A 20,121-nucleotide genomic window follows, 5' to 3' on the forward strand; every position below is an offset into this window, starting at 1 on the left:
ATTTATGTTCATAATACCAAGGGATATCTAGGTGAATATTTTGAAGGAAACTGAGTTACTATATGATTATCTCAATTCTCACTTCATTTTAAATTTATAACGCTGCATAGAATCACTGAAGATTCTACAAGTATGACATTAGAATTAATGCATAGCTGTAGTGCGTTGTAATTGCTTCTTATTTTCTTGTACCATTTTATTATCAACAGTTTATAATATTCTACATTTTATGTCTACTTTTGTTACCAAATGCTTTGCTGTGTCTACTGTCATCATTCTACAAGTTAGCATCCAGCTATGGTAGATTTTGAGGTTGATGAAAAAAGTAATTATTACACGGAATAAGGAATTTATTAAATTACAGAAGGAGCTATGAAACATTTATTTTATTTTTATAAACTTGTTAATAAGTCTATCTTTACAATTTAAGCTGCTTTATATGTTTTAGGAGCAGTTTACTCTGGGGGCACCTGGGTGATTCAGTGGGTTGAGTTCTTTTTTTTTTTTTTTTTTTTTTTTTTTTTTTAACGTTTATTTATTTTTGGGACAGAGAGAGACAGAGCATGAACGGGGGAGGGGCAGAGAGAGAGGGAGACACAGAATCGGAAACAGGCTCCCGGCTCTGAGCCATCAGCCCAGAGCCTGACGCAGGGCTCGAACTCACGGACCGCGAGATCGTGACCTGGCTGAAGTCGGACGCTTAACCGACTGCGCCACCCAGGCGCCCCAGTGGGTTGAGTTCTTGATCATGTCTCAGGTCATGATCTCATGGTTCAAGGCATTGAGCCCCACACATTGGGCTCTGTGCTGACAGTGCAGAACCTGCTTGGGATTCTCTCTCTCCCTCTCTCTCTGCTTGCCCTCTGCACTCTCTCTCTCTCCAAATAAATAAAAATTTAAGAAAAATAGTTTAAGAGCAGTATTCTCTGCTACTGTTTAAATTATTAATTGCCTCTGAATATGGCATTAATTCAGTGATTAAACATTCTTATCCACTTTAATATATTTGGAGGAATTCATAGTTCTAACAAGGAAAATGTCCGGTTGTGTCACCAGCCCTTCTGAATAATAAACACTATTTTCTGGCAGTATGAAATACATACATTTTATTTTACAGTACACAGCTAGGATTTTTTCATAGCTCTGTAAACAGACAAATTAAACTATTGTTAAGGCTTGCTGAACACAGTCCAAGTTATTGACCAGGTTTTTTGTTTGTTTTGTTTTTGTTTTGTTGTGTTTTTGTACTGACAAAACACCTCCACATATTTTCATCCACAGTGCAATTTTTTAAAAGAAACAACAAAAAATCTCCCTATAAGATCTAGTGATGTTTTATTTTTCTCAAGTAATTGTTGAAAATAGTTATTGACTCTCTAAAGGATGGCTGCATTCATGAAAACAGCAAATTTAAAATGAATTCCCAGGGTTCTGGGGTTGTTGGTAAATGCCTCCGGGCTACTGCAGGGGGCAGGGATAGAATTGGAGGGGGCAGGTAACAAGTTTTGGTATTACTCATTTTCTGCTCCCCCCACCCCCGAACCTGAGTAGAGGTTATTTATAATATTTTATTTCATAATTAGGGAAACAAGGAATCTTCTGCTAAAATAAAACATATTTGAAGGTCCCTAGGTTTTTACAGGGATATTTTGTCCAACAATGTTTTTCAAGGATTGCTGTTGGGGTATACCATGTCCAGAAACAATATTAAAAATAAGTGTAATGACTTAAGTATAGACTTTAAGAACTTTTAGCAGGGAATACAATTTTGAGGAAAATGATAAGGCCGAGAATTCATAAAAGGAACAGATGATTTCATATATTTTATGTAATTTGAGGGTGTAAGTACATTGGAATTTCTATTCTACAGGGCAGTCTATGAACACCCAGTTGGTCATTATTTTTAAGAATTGTTGTTCAGGGGCGCCTGGGTGGCTCAGTGGGTTAAGCGTCCGGCTTCGGCTCAGGTCATGATCTCACACTCCGTGAGTTCGAGCCCCGCGTGGGGCTCTCTGCTGACAGCGCAGAGCCTGGAGCCTGCTTCAGATTCTGTGTCTACCTCTCTCTCTCTGCCCCTCCCCTGCTCATGCTCTGCCTCTCTCTGTCTCAAATATAAATAAAAACATTTTAAAAAATTAGAAAAAAAAAAAAGAATTGTTGTTCAAAAGGTACAAATACCTAGATGGCACGTAAGTGTTCCCTATAGCTGAAAGACTATTTGCTTCCAAATACCCAGAATAAAATACCATATTTTCATCTTAAATTCCTAAAGCTTGGGGCAACCACTGAATTAAAATAAGGCAAAGTGAAGAAATTCCAAAAAATAATTTAGTTCAGTATTTGCACAGTCATACAAGGAATGTTAACTTGCGAGCAGATGAATTGTATTGCAGAAGTACAGATAGGACATTCACAAAAAGCCAATGTAGATTTTTGTTGTTGTTGCTTTCCCTTTTGCCCCTGAAATTCTTCTGTCGTATTTCAGCCTTTAACCTTCTACTTCATTTGACTGCAAGGCCTGCCAAGTTTTCATCAAGACAATAGCATATATATACAAAGGGAAGTATAAATTATTATCATTAATAATCCATCCTGTTCTTCCCCCACCTCATTTAAACTAATGGACCATATGTTGCCATTTTCTTTTTAACTGTATCCAAGAATATTTCAGAACAGAAGAGGAGAAGAGGTTGTAAAATATCTGACCACAACCTCACATTTATTTTCAAATTAAGACAAGAACAGTAATGATAACTGTGATACTTTTTATCTGTTTCCATGGAATGTTTCTTGATTTAAAAATGGAGCGATCAAATTTTTGTTAATAACAAAAATTTACAAAGGAGAAAAATATTTGTCAAGGTGTTGCAAGGATTTCTAAAGTTTTAAGATACTGTAATGGATAAACATAAAAAATTGTTAATCTATTCTTCATAGCATACTTAAGGATGATTTTTTTTCTTTTACTACTCAAATTAATTGGCCATGTTTTCATTTGTCTGTGAAATTCTTGAAATTTTTATATCCAATAAAAAGTATATATAGCATTGGATGAGAAGAAAATGCTGTCCAAACAGTAGGAAAAATAAGAGTAAACGAGTCATAGTAGTTGGATATAAATTATTTTCAGTATGCATCAAACAGTAGAAAGACGCTGAGGTGTAGCTTATGTAAAGTAGAATGGATCGTGACATACAGATTTTGAATGTTACAAATCAGGTATGTCTAGAGAATTGAGAGAAAACCAAATAGCCTCTTGTGAAAGAATTTAGCGAATATAACAGGAAAGACGGTTGAGGCACAAAAATTAGGTTCAGAAAACTACACAAGGGTAAGCAGAAAAAGGTGGTCCTCAGTATGATGTGGTAGTGACCTAATCTGTCTCAATGTATTCAAGTCTTGGTCCTGGGCTAGGAGCTCTACAGAACGCTCTTTCTCAAAAGATATTAGGGACACAATTGGTCTTACCATCATTGGAAAGGGGAAATCCCCAGACTTCAACAATGCTATAAGACGATGCTGAGGCATAGTCATCAGATCTCTCATCCTTAGGCTTTGAAGGGTTATTATGTGAGCTGGAGTATCTGCAGAGTGATTAGGGGTGAGGCTAAAGAAAAGGTCTTTTCAGTTGTTATCTGTGACCCAGGGCAAGTCAGGGTAGAAACCCTTTTACATAATTGTTCTCATTGTATTTTTAATAAATAATATATAAAGAAAGTATGATAAACTCCGAAATTGTAGAAAATTGTATATTTGACTTAACTCATGCTTGGACACTCATTCAACTTGGTTTCATCATTTAAAATTAGCTACTCCACATCAGTTATATGCCAGGTACTGTGCTAGGTCTTAGCTATAGAGAAATGAAAAAGTAAGGTCCCTGTTCTCAAAAGCTTTTATTACTGTTTGATAGGATTTTCTTCTTTGGGACCTTCCTTTTACTTTGTCTCTAAAAAGATGCACAGGACAGAAGAAAAAAGGAAGGACAGAAGGAATGAAGAAAAAAGTATGGAGTCAATAACCTGCTGTCTGGTCTTCCTATTTCCCCTCTTGCTACTCTTTTAATATTCTCCACGAAGAAGGATCTTTGTGAAGTTGAGATTGTGTTATTTTACTACAAAAAAAAAAAAAAAAATTCAGATGACTTAAAGAATATGGTTTAAATAATAAAGCCTAGCTCCTACCTTTGAACACTTTATCTCATTAATGTACATTCTGAACTTTAAATATGTTGTTCTCTTTCTTCCCCTTTACACTTCTTGCCTAGCCCCTTTGCACTAGCTATTACTTTGGCCTGAGAAACTCCTTGCCTGGATTTTGTCATGACCACTTTCTCCTTTAGGTCTGTCACCTCTCCAGAGAGCATTCTTAAGACTTTCAAATATAAAGCAGCCCCTCGGTCACTTTCCAGAGTACTGCCATATATTATTCTCTTCATGTGAATTCTTACTACCAGAAGTCAATTGCTCTACTTGCTTATTTATTATGTTTTACTCATTCAAATGTAAGTTTTATATGTTTGTTTTGTTGACTACTGAATTGCCATATTGTAGTTATAAATTCTTATCTAAGAGTCTCATCAAAATTTCTCATGCAAATCTCCAAATAAAGAGAGCAAGCTCAGGTAAGAAATGTCGGGACAAAACAACAACAAGAACATCCAGTAGAACAACAACGACAACAACAACAATAACATCCAGTAGTATTCCTGAAAAAGTCATCTAAATACACATTCCAAGTCTCTGGAAAATTAAAAAATAAATAAATAATTTTTAAAAATGAGTATAATGGGACCACAAAGAACAACATTAAATACTGAATCCATTAAAGATTAAAAAAATAGTTAAATAAATTTATTGGTTCATACAAGTGAAAATTCCAGCGATAAGACAAACTTCAGACATGACTGAATCTATGTACACTACAAATATTTTGAAAATTTAGTTGCCCTATCATATGTCCCTAGTCTGCTCCTGTTATATTGGCTTGATTCTCAGTCAGGCTTTCTCCACATGATTGGCTACCATTACCTCAAGTCTTATCCCTAAAGCAGTAACCTTAGCAGAAAGAGAAGTTTTTTCCCTAAAAATTCTAAAAAAAATTCTAGAATTAGGTATTATTGAACTGCCTTGAGCTGTGTGCTCATTCTTGACTTAAGTACTATGGAATACTTTGACCAAAGCTTTAGAACTATGTGAATGGGTGAGATTACCTAGAACAATATGCAATGAGAATAGAAGAGGTTGTTCTTCAAACAGAGCAAGAGTGTTGTCATTTGAGGAAAAAGAGGGATTACAAGCAGGTGAAAACCAAAAAAGTATTCTGAGGAAAAACAAAAAATATATATTTTAAACTGTGTTCATTATACAAAAACAATAGAGATTATAATATTTGATTATAAAAATGTGAAGCAGGAAATGGAGAGGAAGGACAAAACCACCACACTTTATTTCAAAGAAAACACAATGTTTATTATTAAAGTTAATAAGGTTGATATAAATTTAGAAATTATTTGAAAATTTTAAGCCCTTGACAACACATTTACAAAATCAATGGCTATTTTCCAAACTTACGGTACATGATCTACATGGTATATGAGATTCTATTAATTCTTAGCTGGCCAATGTTGATTTGATGATACAATACTTTTATTTTATGTTGTAATATTGGCATGAAAACAATATATCACCAAACAATTTAAGCAAGGAAGAATTCTTAATAGTGTGATGGGATATACAAGTTCCATGACTTATTTTCAGTAATGGAGTCTGACGTAGGTCATACTCAATATAAACACTTCAACCGCTGAAATACCATGTACTTCCCCACATCACAGCTAAGAAAGAAGTACAGAGTTATACCTAGAGGTGGGAAGATCTGCTAGAACTTTTCCATTTCTGGAAAGCAGCTGAGACCTGGGTTTCAGAGAGAGCTCAACATGGGAGAAGAACAGGGATGGAACTCTATAAAAATACATACATACATATATACATACTTTGTATTTATTATACACAAAATACTTGTGAACAGAGCTTTTAATTTTTTTGCATCAGCATGAACAACCTTCTCATACAAAAGTTTCTTTCAAGCATTAGATGGCCAGCTAGTGTCATGGGTTAAATTGTGTATTCTCAAAATGTATATGTTAAAGTCCTAATCCCCAATACCTCAGAATGTGACCTTATTTGGGAAAAAAAAAAGTCTAATGAAGGTAAAGAAGTAATCTAGTGAAAATGAGTTCAGTAGGGTGAGCTCTAATCCAATATGACTGGTATCCTCTTAAAAGGAGGAATTTGGCCACAGACATACTCATAGAGGGAAGAGTATGTTAAGAGACATAGAAAGAAGACTGCTTACAAGCAAAGTAGAGGCCTGGAACAGATCCTTCTCTCACAGCCCTGGAAACATCTTGATTTTGGACCTCTAACCTCTAGAACTGTGAGATCATTAGCTTCTTTCGTTTCAGCCACCTATCTGTGGTATTTTGTTCTGGCAGCCCTAACAAACTAGTAATAATCTGCTAATAGAGTAGAAAGGGAATGGCATAGACAAGACAGAACAAATGAAGACAATGAAAGAAGGAAGAAACATTTCCCTTGGCTACACCGATGTTTTTCTTAAAAACAAATTAGGAGTTGGTGTCGTATCTACATTGTGTACTAATGTATACAAACTACAGTTTGTTGTGTTTGGAGTAGTCTAGCAAATCACACATAATTCATATTATGGAGGTTGAATATTCAAAATAATCCATTTTATGATCTTTATAAATGTTGAGTTAAATGAGCATCTTTAATATGGGTAAGTTGAAAATATATTTTCCTTGAGGAATGGGTCCCCGGCATTCCATTCTCTTTGGGGGATACAAAGACAAATGCAGTCTGTGACATTTTAGTGTTGCTACTGCCATGTACCTAAATGAGCAGACTAGATTGGTACCACTCTTTAAGGAGCAGTATTATTTGAAAATTTATCTTATTGAAAATTTACTTGAAAGAGCTCACTTCTTACCAAGTGAACCCTGCTTTTGTATTCCCACTTTAGGTCCTCTTCGAATAACAGGCTAAGACTTATTTACACCAAAGGCAAACTTAAATGAACAGTTTTACATTTATTCACAGCCGCTGCAACTTACAACGTTTAATCTAAAAATGTATATAAAACAGAGATTCTCAGTTATCAGTTTGAGTTTACTAGGTAATTACCAATTCTTAATCAGTGTTTGAGTTTTACAAAGGAAGAACTACCATTTAAATGTTCTTATTCTCTTTCATATACACGCTTTTTTTTTAGTGGAAGAAGATAAATTTTTCCTAAATGAAAAATGATTTTCTGAGACATATTTTAACATTTTCTGTGATTCTCGTTAATTATACAGGTTTTGGTGTGGGTTTAAACAGTGCATGCCAATTTGGATAAATATAAAAGTCTTTACATCATTTATCTTATGTTGTACTCTTTTGCTAAATATTAATATTTTTAGCCATTAATTCTCAGGAACTCATTTCATCAAAAAAAATCAGTCGTGCCAAATTAATTTCCATGTAATTTATTAAAATAAGTACCTAATCAACCTGTAAAACTGTCAGTCCATATGGTTATTCTTTACTTCACTGGGAAATAAATTCAAGCCATCTTCTATATTTAGAAATTCTGAAAAAGGCATCAAGCTATATTTCTTTTACTTTCATCAGTTTATGAATTTGAAAATAGGTAAGAAACATGCTGATTACTTGAGAAAGTTCTTAACTGTGCTATATATATCATGAAAAGCCAGAATAAAATGTGTAAAACATTAACCAAGTTTTTAGGATTATCTGTTAATGAGGCCTCGTTAAGGAGTCTTCTTTTCTAAGATGTTTACATTTGTAAGTCATTATTTTTTAATTAAACTAAATCAGGCACATCTGTGTCCAGTATGTGACCAAAAAATCCCTATTTGATACCTCAGCCATTGTACTGCTAATACTAAGTGAGAAAGGTACACAGTACAGTCCCCCACCCCCACCCCTCGAAACAAAATACCAATTAAATAATCTGGAAAGTGTTACTGATGAGCTGGAGTCTGGCTTCTATACTTAGATTTGAAATAAAGCATGCTTTGCCCTTCACAATGTTTTAATTTTGAAAGCTGTCAGGGAGTGTTTAACAGGAACAAAAATCATTATGTGAATGCTTAATTCTTTATCAAATTCAATTCACCTGCCCTTACATGATTAGCATTACTCTGCCATCATATGGTTGGCTCATTACAGTTAAGTCTTCATTTTATGGGAGTGGACTGTGATGGAGGTCAGGTTTATTTGAGGAATGTTTTTCAGAACAGAAAAATAGATGTAGAAAAATACATGAATTTTACCATATAAGGTAAAGCAGGAATGTAATGCTGCTTAATAGGTTCAAGTCTCAAATCATTTTTCTTTCATACTTTCAATTTTTCTTTTTCTCGTTCAGTTTCCATTTAAGCTGCATTTATAAGACATCAGAAGAAATAGTTCAAATATTAATTAAATTTCTATTATTCATTATATTCCATTATGTTATTTATTAATAATGATAAACAGCTTGAAAGATTATGCAAAGAGTTTTTTTGTTGATTGTGTTTCCCTGCAAGTCATTGATTTTCACTGACTGAAATGTTAGGTGATATTTGGAAACATTTATAAATAGTCCTTTGAATCAGCTTCTTTCTTCTAAGAAGGAATTTCTTCCATGTGTTATTCTTAATTCAGCTCTCATGGAATCATAGGATGACTTGAGTTTTTAAAATATCTTCATTCTTTATTTTCTCTTTTTTTTCATGCTAAGGAAGAAGTTTTATTTATTTTTTCAGTGTTTTTAAAAAATTTTTATTTTAATTCCAGTTAACAGCCAGCGTTATATTAGTTTCAGGTGTATGATATAGTGATTCAACGCTTCCATACATCACCCGGTGCTCATCACAAGTGCTTCATCCCCAACACCTATTTCATCCATTCCCCCACCCCACCTCACCTCTGGTAACCATCAATTTGTTCTGTATAGTTAAGAGTCTGTTTCTTGGTTTGTCTCTCTCTTTTTTTTTTCTGTTTAGCTTATTTGTCTTTATTTTTCTTTCCACAGAATTAAAAGCTAGAAAATATGTGCTTTCAAGTATTTCTTTTCTTTTCCAGTACATTATTCTTATTTTACTTTATTTGGATAAGACTGTGCTTTATTACATGCATAATTACAAATCTGTGCTAAGTGAAAATGTATAAAGCAATGGTTACCTGGGGTATGCCACAGAGAAACGGCTGGACAATCTTACATCATTTTCAAAAATAAAACGGACATAAATATTTTGTTGCATTAATTTACAAAGTTTACATAGGACAGGTGCTGAATTCTATGTCTCCAGGTTTCCTCACGATTAAATATTTATTGGACCAAAATCATAAAACCAGACAAAATTTTTCTAGAGCATTTCTATCGCTAAGTGTGTAAATACTGTCTTATTTTGAAGAACACCTGATCTTGTCATAATGAAATCGACATACCTCTGGAAATAGAGGTGAAAGGAAAAGTTGCAAGATCTGACCACCTAGGTTCAAATCCAGACGCTAAAAATTACTGGCTCTGGAAACATGAGTAAATTTCCTAGCCTTTGTAACCCTCAATTTTCTTATGTAATTCAAGCCATCCTCTAGATTTAGAAATTCTGAAAAAGGCCGCAAGCTATATTTATTTTACTTTCATCAGTTTATGAATTTGAAAATAGGTAAGAAACATGCTGATTATTTGAGAAAGTTCTTACTGTGCTATATATATCATGAAAAGCCAGAATAAAATGTGTAAAACACTAACCAAGTTTTTAGGATTATCTGTTAATGAGGCCTCATTTAGAATATGGGAGGAAATAGTGCCAAACTCACAGTTCATTGTGAGGAGATTCATGATCCATGCAAAATGATCAACAAGGTATCTAACAATTTGTGAACACTCAACAAATGTTGGGGTTTTTTATATTTAAATTTATTCGATGTTTTCTTTAAGTTGTGATTAAATTCACACCATCTTCACAGATTGATTTAAAAGACATCATTTATTGAGTTTCAGTAATTCAGTGGTTCTAAATATTTGTTACCTCTGCCCCCCATTGCTGTGTGCATTATTTACCTAACAGAAGCAAAACCTAGAGATGCTTTTCCATTCATAAGTTGGTCACATTGGGACTTTTTTTTTTTACTTTTGAGTAGTCAAGGACCTTTCTCAGTACATTTTAGACTTTATTGGATACATAGCCTTACCATCATGAAAATACCAAATGAACCTTCAATACAAATGAGAATTTTGGGGAAAAAGTTCTATTGTAGAATATTTAGTACAACAGCTCTCTTCGTTAGAGGTTGGAGTAATAGGAATTAGCTTTTTTTCCAAATTAAATATATACAATTTTAGAGCTATAATTTCACTTTTCATTCACATTTCCTTTCATGGTGGTTTCATTATGTTTTATTCTCATATTAAATGAATAAATGTATTCAATTAGCAAGTACATTTTCAGCATTATTTTTGTCACAGTGATTCTGGATATTCTACATTCAAGGAATATAAATCAAGTAATAAAGAAGGCATTTTTAAAAATTTAAATTCAAGCAATTGTTTCATTGTGCAAGGCATGATTTACAAATTGTCTTCTATTATATTTCAGAAAAAAATGAGTTATAAGATCTGAACAAGTTTATGACAGTTTTAAAAGAAATTTTAAATGTTAGAGAAATTAAATTTCAGAAAAGAATGAGTTATAAGATCCGAACAAGTTTATTCCATTTTTAAAAGAAATTTTAAATGTTAGAGAAATTAAATAGAACATAGGGATACAAAGGATTCACAATTAACAGTATGACTACTTTTTGTTAACCAGGAGATAAACATTCTTTGAAAATCATTCTATTTCTATAACTATTTTCCTGGGAGAAAAGTTGTATATTTTATCATATTTCCTTGAAGTTTACAGGGAAGTCCCTTTCAAGGGGCTTCTAGACATCAACTGTCTCTCAATGCAGTAATGACTTCAGTCTTAATTTCTGCTTCTGTTCTGTTTAATATCTCAGTTTCTAACTATGCCAGAATGAGTGAGAGTTAAGCAAAATTGAAGGCAATTAGCTTTAACTGAGACAGGTGGATATTTTTATTTTGAGAAAGGTTATAATCCCTAATGAAGATATGTCCATTATAAACATTTATAGCGTGCTATGCTGCTTCAAAAATACATACACAAAATTGGTAGAAACAAAACAATTGTTGAAAATTTTTACATACGTTGATCATTTGAACATTTGACAGTGTTCATCAGATCAAATATATAAGAACATGGAGAAAATTTGAATGTTATACTTAACAAGGATTAATTCATGCATTAATAATGTTAATTTTCTGTTTGTCTCTCGTTTCTGCATAAGACTGAACTTTGCAGTACTAGTAGTAACAAGGAGAATAATTTGGGGAATATTTTATCTGGTTTGCTAAACTCTGGGCCAACTTATGTCATACATCAGAACGGTGAACTTTTGTCGTTTTTACTTTATATTTTCTTCTCAGTAGTTATAGCAATGTCAATAAGTATAGCAGACAAGAATATATAACAAATTTCTACCTGTTAAGATTTTACCAGAATTACAGGAACTTATCTCTCTCTCTCTCTCTCTCTCTCTCTCTATATATATATATATACACACACACACACACAATATATATATATATATATATATATATATATATATATAGCATACACATACATTGTATACATATGTTTATATGTTACATATAAATTGTTACATATACATATATGTTACATATAAAAATACATATTTAAAATATGTAATTTATATAACATACATGGCATCTATAAGCCATCTTGATTCATTTGTAACATCCTATCTCTCTTTTTTGAATATAATAATAAAAGAATAATTCTTCAGTCAAACAATCTGTCTTAATGCAGAAGTCTACATCCTACTTAAAGGCAAAACATTAGAAGGACTTCCTTGAAGAGACAGGCATGTCTGCTGTCACCATAACAACTTAAGCAGTGGACTGCAGGTTACACAATATAGAGTCATGGTTTTAGTTTCTCAGCATATCACATAGTCTGTTGTGATATAAGCCAAAAAGAGTTATTAATTTTTAAGTAAACTTTTTATCAAGGTAAAATATAATGCAGAAAATGCACAAATCTGGGCGTCCAGAATGCTGATTTTCTTAAAGTATACCTGTGATGACAGCACTCTGTTTAAGAAAGAAAATATTACTCGGACACGTGGGTGGATCAGTCAGTGGAGCGTTTGACTTTTGATTTTCGGTTCAAGTCATGATCCCATGGTCACGGGATTGAACCCTGCATCATGGTTCCACACTGAGCATGAAACCTGTTTGGGATTCTCTCTCTCTCTCTCTCTCTCTATCAAATTTTTTAAAAATTTTAGGGGCGCCTGGGTGGCGCAGTCGGTTAGGCGTCCGACTTCGGCCAGGTCACGATCTCGCGGTCCGTGAGTTCGAGCCCCGCGTCTGGCTCTGGGCTGACGGCTCAGAGCCTGGAGCCTGTTTCCGATTCTGTGTCTCCCTCTCTCTCTGCCCCTCCCCCGTTCATGCTCTGTCTCTCTCTGTCCCAAAAATAAATAAAAACGTTGAAAAAAAAATTTTTTTTAATTTTTTAAAAATTTTAAAAAAGAAGAAAGAAAATACAACCAACTCCTCAGAAGTCTCCCTGGTGTTCCTTTCTAGGTACTTCTCACCCCAAAGTTTACATACTACCTTGACTTTTTTTTTTTTGAATTTTTTTTTCAACGTTTATTTATTTTTGGGACAGAGAGAGACAGAGCATGAACGGGGGGAGGGGCAGAGAGAGGGAGACACAGAATCGGAAACAGGCTCCAGGCTCTGAGCCGTCAGCCCAGAGCCCGACGCGGGGCTGGAACTCGCGGACCAGGAGATCGTGACCTGGCTGAAGTCGGATGCTTAACCGACTGCGCCACCCAGGCGCCCCCTACCTTGACTTTTAATACCATCTATCGTTTTGCCAAAAGCAGCTACATTTATGTTTTAGATAGACTTATTCTTTAGTCATAAAGCAATTTCTTCATCAATTAAAGCCAATGAATGATGCAAGTAAGAACTAAATTATAAAAGTTTGAAGAAGTATTAAAAATGCTAAATATTCTTATCATGTAACTGAAAGTACTGATACTATTCTTCATAGGCCTCGCTTTTGATAATAGAACCTCAGGCCTGGGAATCTGGCCTCCGTGCCCTGTTTGAAACGTTATCCTCAACCTATGTTGACGTTGGCCATTGGGAGTTTGAAATAAGGAACTCAAATGCTTAGCTCCAGATAGAGAAGATAGTCTTAAGGGGAACTGTGGAATCTGAATTGTAGCAGCAATTGTTGAAATCCTTTTTTTGTCTGGCTTTAGCCTTTGTAAATACAATATTCACCTTCACTCTCTCCCAAGGAACATGAATAGCTCTGTATGGGAATTGGTAAATGAGCCATGGAGAATGAGGATGGAATCAAATTGAGTGAAATAATTTCAGCTGCTGGGAACTCTTAATAGGCATGTAAACAAGAAGGGGTTTGTTGTGTGTGAACGCTCTCACAGACATGCATGAACTCTTATCTCTTCATGCCGGCTGCGTTTGGAGTGGTTCATGTTTAATTTGAAACAGTCTCCTGAACTTCAGTTCAGTTTGAAACTGTGCTCAGCCCATTATTTTATTATTTTTAGCTTAGAACAAAAGAAAACATTTTGAAATAACAGTCCTTTCAAGTGGTGGGTTGCACAGGACGCTTCATATCATTTTTCAAAGTGTCTCTACAGCATTGGGGTATGTAGCTGAAGGGTTAGAGGGATTGAATGTGATGCATTTTATTTGAGTGTCAGAGATAAAAAAAAAAAAAAAAACAAGCAAAAAGTAGAGGAATCGTGCCTAAGAATAATGCACGTAGCTGTTTTGCTAACAGGTCTGGGTCTTCCCTTTGTTCTCTTGATCCCTGGTTCCATATAATGCCATTGTCAGTGTATCCTTGCTTTGTGTTTCTTAGAAAAATAAATGAAAATAGACCTTTGATCTTTGCCTTCCAAGTCTCACTTCCTAGGGTTATTTTTCACTCCTCACTATCATTTTCTAGCACTTTTCAGTGTTTGTACCAAAGAACTGTTTCCCATGTTGAGAGCCTGTGATATGTAGGGCACTACCGTTTTATATATGGTTAACAAATAAGTATTTTAATTACACAAATTATAGTAAAAGGACAGCTTTAGAATAAATATAACGCATAAATAAAAATCTACTGTGTTTATGATTAAAATGTCTGCAAACACATACTAACAAGTTTGTATCAATCAACATGTTTTGAAAAAATAGATTTCTGAAAAAGTTCCTTTTTTTACAATTAATAAACACATAAAGAATTGTAAGAGAGTGCTAACTTTAACACCCTGTCTACTAAAAGTTACATATTCCTTCAGAACAAACCAATATACTGTATTTAGTGATTTTTAAACATGATGGACTTTAGCCCCAGTTTTTTTTTTTCCATATTCTAAACACAGACAACTGTTGCAAACATCTGACTAAATTAAGTTTAATGATCACTTCAGTTTTCATTATCCTCACTCTGCCTTGGAGTTCGCCAAATACTAAGAAAGGAACAGGAAAAAAACTAATCAAATATCTTTAGTCAAATATATAAAACCAAGAAATACTATATGTCCATAAAGTAATATAAACTGATAATAATATAAGTGAGTGATTCTATTTTGGATTTTTAATTTTGATTTTGAATATCATCCAATTAGAGTTCATAACCAAGAATATTCAAGAGTACTCAAGAAGTGTCCTGGGAACCACAGAGGATTCTAACTTCTAAGGAAAGCATGGCTTTGGGTGTGTGTGTGTGTGTGTGTGTGTGTGTGTGTGTGCGCGCGCGCGCGCGCATGTAATTTTGTTCTTGTATACATGTCAGTTACAATGAATCATTGTCACAACACCTCAGGAAGAAATATAAAGGTAACTTTTTATCTACAGCTTCTAGGTGGGAAAAAAAAATGCCTTAGTGAAATTTACGGATTTATTTCTGTCCGGAAAAAGGAGCAAAACCAACATCTCTAAACTTCCCCTTTTCTTTTTTTCTTGTCAAAAACTATCCCCTCCCCCAGACTAATTATGACAGAAACATGAATTATAAAGCCTGTACTGTTTATATAATTAAGTGGTTATGTGGTGAAGATGTATCAATAGGATAGTCTTAAAAAAAAAAAAAAAGAAAAAATCAATTAGTACAGATAAAATTAGGAAGCAGTGGAGACTTTCCCCAGTTATCTCTTATTCAAGAAGAGAGATGGGGAAACTACAGTCATAGCGCCAAATCTGGTCTGCTGCCTGTTTTTGTAAATAAAATTTTGTTGGAGCACAGCCACCCCTATTCATTTTTATGTATTTACTAAGACTGTTTTCATGCTTCCACGATAGCAGAGTTAAGGAATCCCAATAAAGACCATATGGCCTACAAAGCTTAAAAATATTTACTATACTATCTGGTGCTTTAGAGAAAAAGTTTCCAAACCCCTGTTTTAGAAAATAAATCTCACACCACATCTTTGATTACATGAATCATACTTAATCACTGACTGATTAATTATAATTTTTCTTCTTTATTCAGTATGTAAATTGATATAAACCTTTAATGATAATAGAAATAATATCTATCTACATTTATGCATCACTTAATATGTGCCAGATTAAATATACTAAAATGGGTACTGTTTTAAGCTGCTAAGTTTGTGGTTATTTTCTCCACAACAATACAAAACTAATAGAGTAGGCACTCCTATTTTGTTAATAAAGAAGCTGAAGCATCAAGAGATTAATTTTCCCAAAGTATCACAAGCTAGGAAGTGGTAGATTCTGTGCTATAAATACTTCCTACTAGATTTACCTTACTTTAACCTTTTGGGAGCTTTTTGGTGTCTCTTGGGAAAATCTCATCCAGGGTTATTTCCTGTCACATAATGCGGATCTATATTACTAAGAAGCCATTCTTATTTTCACCCACTATACAGGATTATTAAAACAAGTAAAATATAAACATTTTAACTTGGAAAAGGAAATGTTGGAATGTATTTCAACTTCTTTTCATCTGAAAGATTGATCAAAATATCATTACATTTTATGTTAGAAGAAACAAACATTGTTTTTAAAATATTGCACATGGTCTGCTTCATAAGATCACTTTCTTGGAGCATGTGGTTGGGCACATCATCATTTTAAAGTGAGACGTGCAATGTACAAAGCAAGCCAATCTTATCATCCAAGACATCAGAAAGCAGAGAAATAGAAACCTGTGTCATTGTAATTTTTCATATCTAGGACCAAACCAGAAGAATCAGAAATCCAAAATATGACCATATAATAAATCAGGAACAGTCTATAATGATGCCAATTTATTTCTTTATGGAATTGATTAATATTAACAATAAAAGCAAGGTAAAGTGCATTTTAAAGTTTAATCAGTTATTGGGGTTGCAAATTTTCCCTGCATTAAGAATGATGTAAATGTTTATATTTACTCTAGAGGTAATGGAGCTACTTAAGAGCTAATGGAGCTAGGGAAAATTATATACTTATGATGTGACATCTCATGTCTGTATAGTTAGAGCCGCTTTGTGATTCACCAGAGAAATGTGCAAAGGAAGTTGGAGATTTTATCCTGGCAACATCTGGTTACTGTAGGCTAATCAAAAGTTGGCAGAACTTTCTGGAGAGTCCTCTTCCTCAATGCACTACACCTGTGTTTACAGAGAATCACAAGACTACTCTTTCTATGGTGTATCAGAAGCATCACTTGGACGGTCTTCATTTGTTGTGAAAGGGATTTTACTCAAAACTTCCTAAGCCTGGGACATTGTAAACCAACTAATCATAGTGTGTGATCAATTTTTAACGTTATTTTGAAATCTAAAGTAAATTATAAGTGTTTATAATTAGAGCCAAATGGTGAGAGTACACCAAAACCTAAAATCAAACTTTCAACAAACAGCTAGTTCTTTTTTTTTTAATGTTTATTTATTTTTGAGAGACAGAGAGAGACAGACTGTGACTGGGGGGGGGGGGGGAGGGGCAGAGAGAGAGAGAGAAAGTCACAGAATCTGAAGAGGCTCCAGGCACTGAGCTGTCAGCACAGAGCCCGACGTGGGGCTCGAACTCACAAGCCACATGAGCTGATCGCTTAATTGAGCCTCTACAAACAGCTAGTTCTTTTTTTTTTTTTTAATTTATTTTTTTTTTCAACGTTTATTTATTTTTGGGACAGAGAGAGACAGAGCATGAACGGGGGGAGGGGCAGAGAGAGAGGGAGACACAGAATCGGAAACAGGCTCCAGGCTCTGAGCCATCAGCCCAGAGCCTGACGCGGGGCTCGAACTCACGGACCGCGAGATCGTGACCTGGCTGAAGTCGGACACTTAACCGACTGCGCCACCCAGGCGCCCCTACAAACAGCTAGTTCTCTAAAGATTTATTATATTTCCTCTGTGTTTGTGTGTGTGTGTGTGTGTGTGTGTGTGTGTAAATGATAGTGTGACTGATTTTAGAGATTTTATCCAGCAGCATTTTACTGAAACGGACACAAAAGTACAGACTAAAAAGAAACACTCAGACCAGAATATTTAGTTTGTTTTTCTGATCTGATTAATAATAAATTATATTTTTATTATAATAAATTCAGTCTCATATTATGGGAAAGTATAAGATATTAGAAACTTAATGAATTTTGAAAGAACAATATTGTGAATTTTTTAAAATGTTTTATTTATTCTTGAGAGATTGAGAGAGCATGAGTGGGAGAGGGGCAGAGCAAGAGAGGGACACAGAATTGGAAGCAGGCTCCAGGCTCTGAGCTGTCAGCACAGAGCTGCATGCGGGGATCGAACTCACAAGCCATGAGATCATGACCTGAGCCGAAGTCAGACTCAGTTGACTGAGCCACCTAGGCACCCTGAAAGAACAATATTTTTAAATATTTCATAAATTTTAACTACTTTTCAAGATACACTTAATATCTTTTTTTACAGCTTTGTAAAACTAGTATTCAATAGTTAGAGAAACTAATCATGAATGTCATAAAACATTTTTATTTATTGTGGAAGAGGTCCTTTATATAAAATAAAGAGTATACAGATGTCTTAAAGATAATTTACTCCATATTAATTATAATTATTGATCAGCAGCTACATAAACTATTATGAGGTCAAGATTAGAGACTATATGCCTAGATGGAGAAACTTTAAGAATTATTTCAAACTAAGACTTTTTTTTCTATAAGGAATTTTCATTTAATTACTAAAAGTAAATAAAGATTATGTGAATAAACTGAAATATGATTAATCATTGTTTCTGAAGTCAGGAAGTTCCTAAATCAAAAATATGTGATTTCTCTACACGATATTGAATGTCTAGTTTATCTTCCTTGGGTACTGAACACTACCCAAACTGAATCAGAACGCATACAGCAGAACTTTATCTGACAGAAACTACAAGCTTCCCTTAATTTATTTTTAGCTATTATTTTTATTATTGTACATTTTGCCAAACTTGGAAGTACCGCTCTACTTCTCATCTAATGTCCTTAATTTTGCTAAAGAGAAAATGAGCGAGAAGGATATGGGATTTGGAATTAAACGTGTCTAAATTTGATTCCTGTCTCCACTTCACACTTGAGTGAATTACATAATCTCTACTTGGTTACTCATATTCAAAATGGGATTAATTGAGGGCACCTGGTGGGCTCCATCGGTGGAGAACATGATTCTTTGCCTTGGGGTTGTGAGTTCGAGCCCCATGTTGGGCGTAGAGAGTCTTAAAAAATAAATCTTTAATTAATTAATTAATTAATAATAATAATAATAATAAAATCTTTAAAAAATGTGATTAATTGTCCCCAGGTTCCAGAACTGTTGGGAGGATTAGGGATGGTACCAGCACTGAGTGGAGTGCCCAGAACATAGAAGCACCACCATATACGGATGCTATGGTTTGCATTCCTGTTGACATCATCATTCTTGATGATGAAGTTTGTCATTTTCTCACAGACTGAGAGATGTTGGTTTTCTAGGTGATAACCTTTCCCCCCCCCCCTAGATAATGTAAAAGTCCACCCTAGCTGTAATTTCTTTAATCAAAAGTATCACTAATGGGGTACAGTTTGGAACATCAGTAATCATCTGTTGAACTTGCCCAAAATGCTGCTACTCATTATTTTCAGGTATTTTGAAACCTGTAGGCATTATTAAAACTATTAAATCCTCCATGAAAATATTAGGCGGCCTTTAATTATTACATGTTTAGAAGTATTTTAAGACTAAAGGGTATTAAAACATTGAAATTTGAATTGCTTCTTTTATATTTGACTCTTTCACTTTGTAACAAAAACAACAAAGAAATATAAGCTGTAGGATAAGAGAATAACACAACAATCTGGAAGAAAATTAATGCCATAAAATAATATATAAAGTAGATTTTAAATTTAACTAGGTATACAACAGTGAGTAAAAGCCAAAAACTCTGCCCTCATGGAGCTAATAATCTGGTACATATAATAAATCCTGCTTTGAATTCCTAAGTATTTCAATGGAGGAATCAGATCAGGAATTTAGAATTGATGACCATGAACTTTGGTATTTTCTCAGTGAAACAATCTGTTACCTAAGACATCTGATATGTTGCCTTATAAAAATAGGAAAGGGGTGCCTGGGTGGCTCAGTCAGTTGTGTCCAACTCCTGGTTTCAACTCACGTCTTGATCTCACAGTTTGTGAGTTCCAGTCCCTTATCGGGTTCTATGTTGACACCGAGGGACCTGCTTGGGATTCTCTCTCTCATCCTCTCTCTCTGCCCCTCCCCTGCTCACTCACTTTCTTTCTGTTTCTATCTCAAAATAAATAAATAAATTTTTAAAAAATAGGAGAAAAATTTCTCAAATAAGACAGCTATCTCTTTAAGCAGCAAAAGAAAGCTTAAGACAAGATATTTAAAAGCAAACCTCAAGTTATAATAAGATATCATTTATTAGGATGATTAAATGTTCAAACTTCCCCACCTACAA

Source organism: Leopardus geoffroyi, chromosome B1 (assembly GCF_018350155.1).
Source record: "Leopardus geoffroyi isolate Oge1 chromosome B1, O.geoffroyi_Oge1_pat1.0, whole genome shotgun sequence".
NCBI classification, from domain to species: Eukaryota; Metazoa; Chordata; class Mammalia; order Carnivora; family Felidae; genus Leopardus; species Leopardus geoffroyi.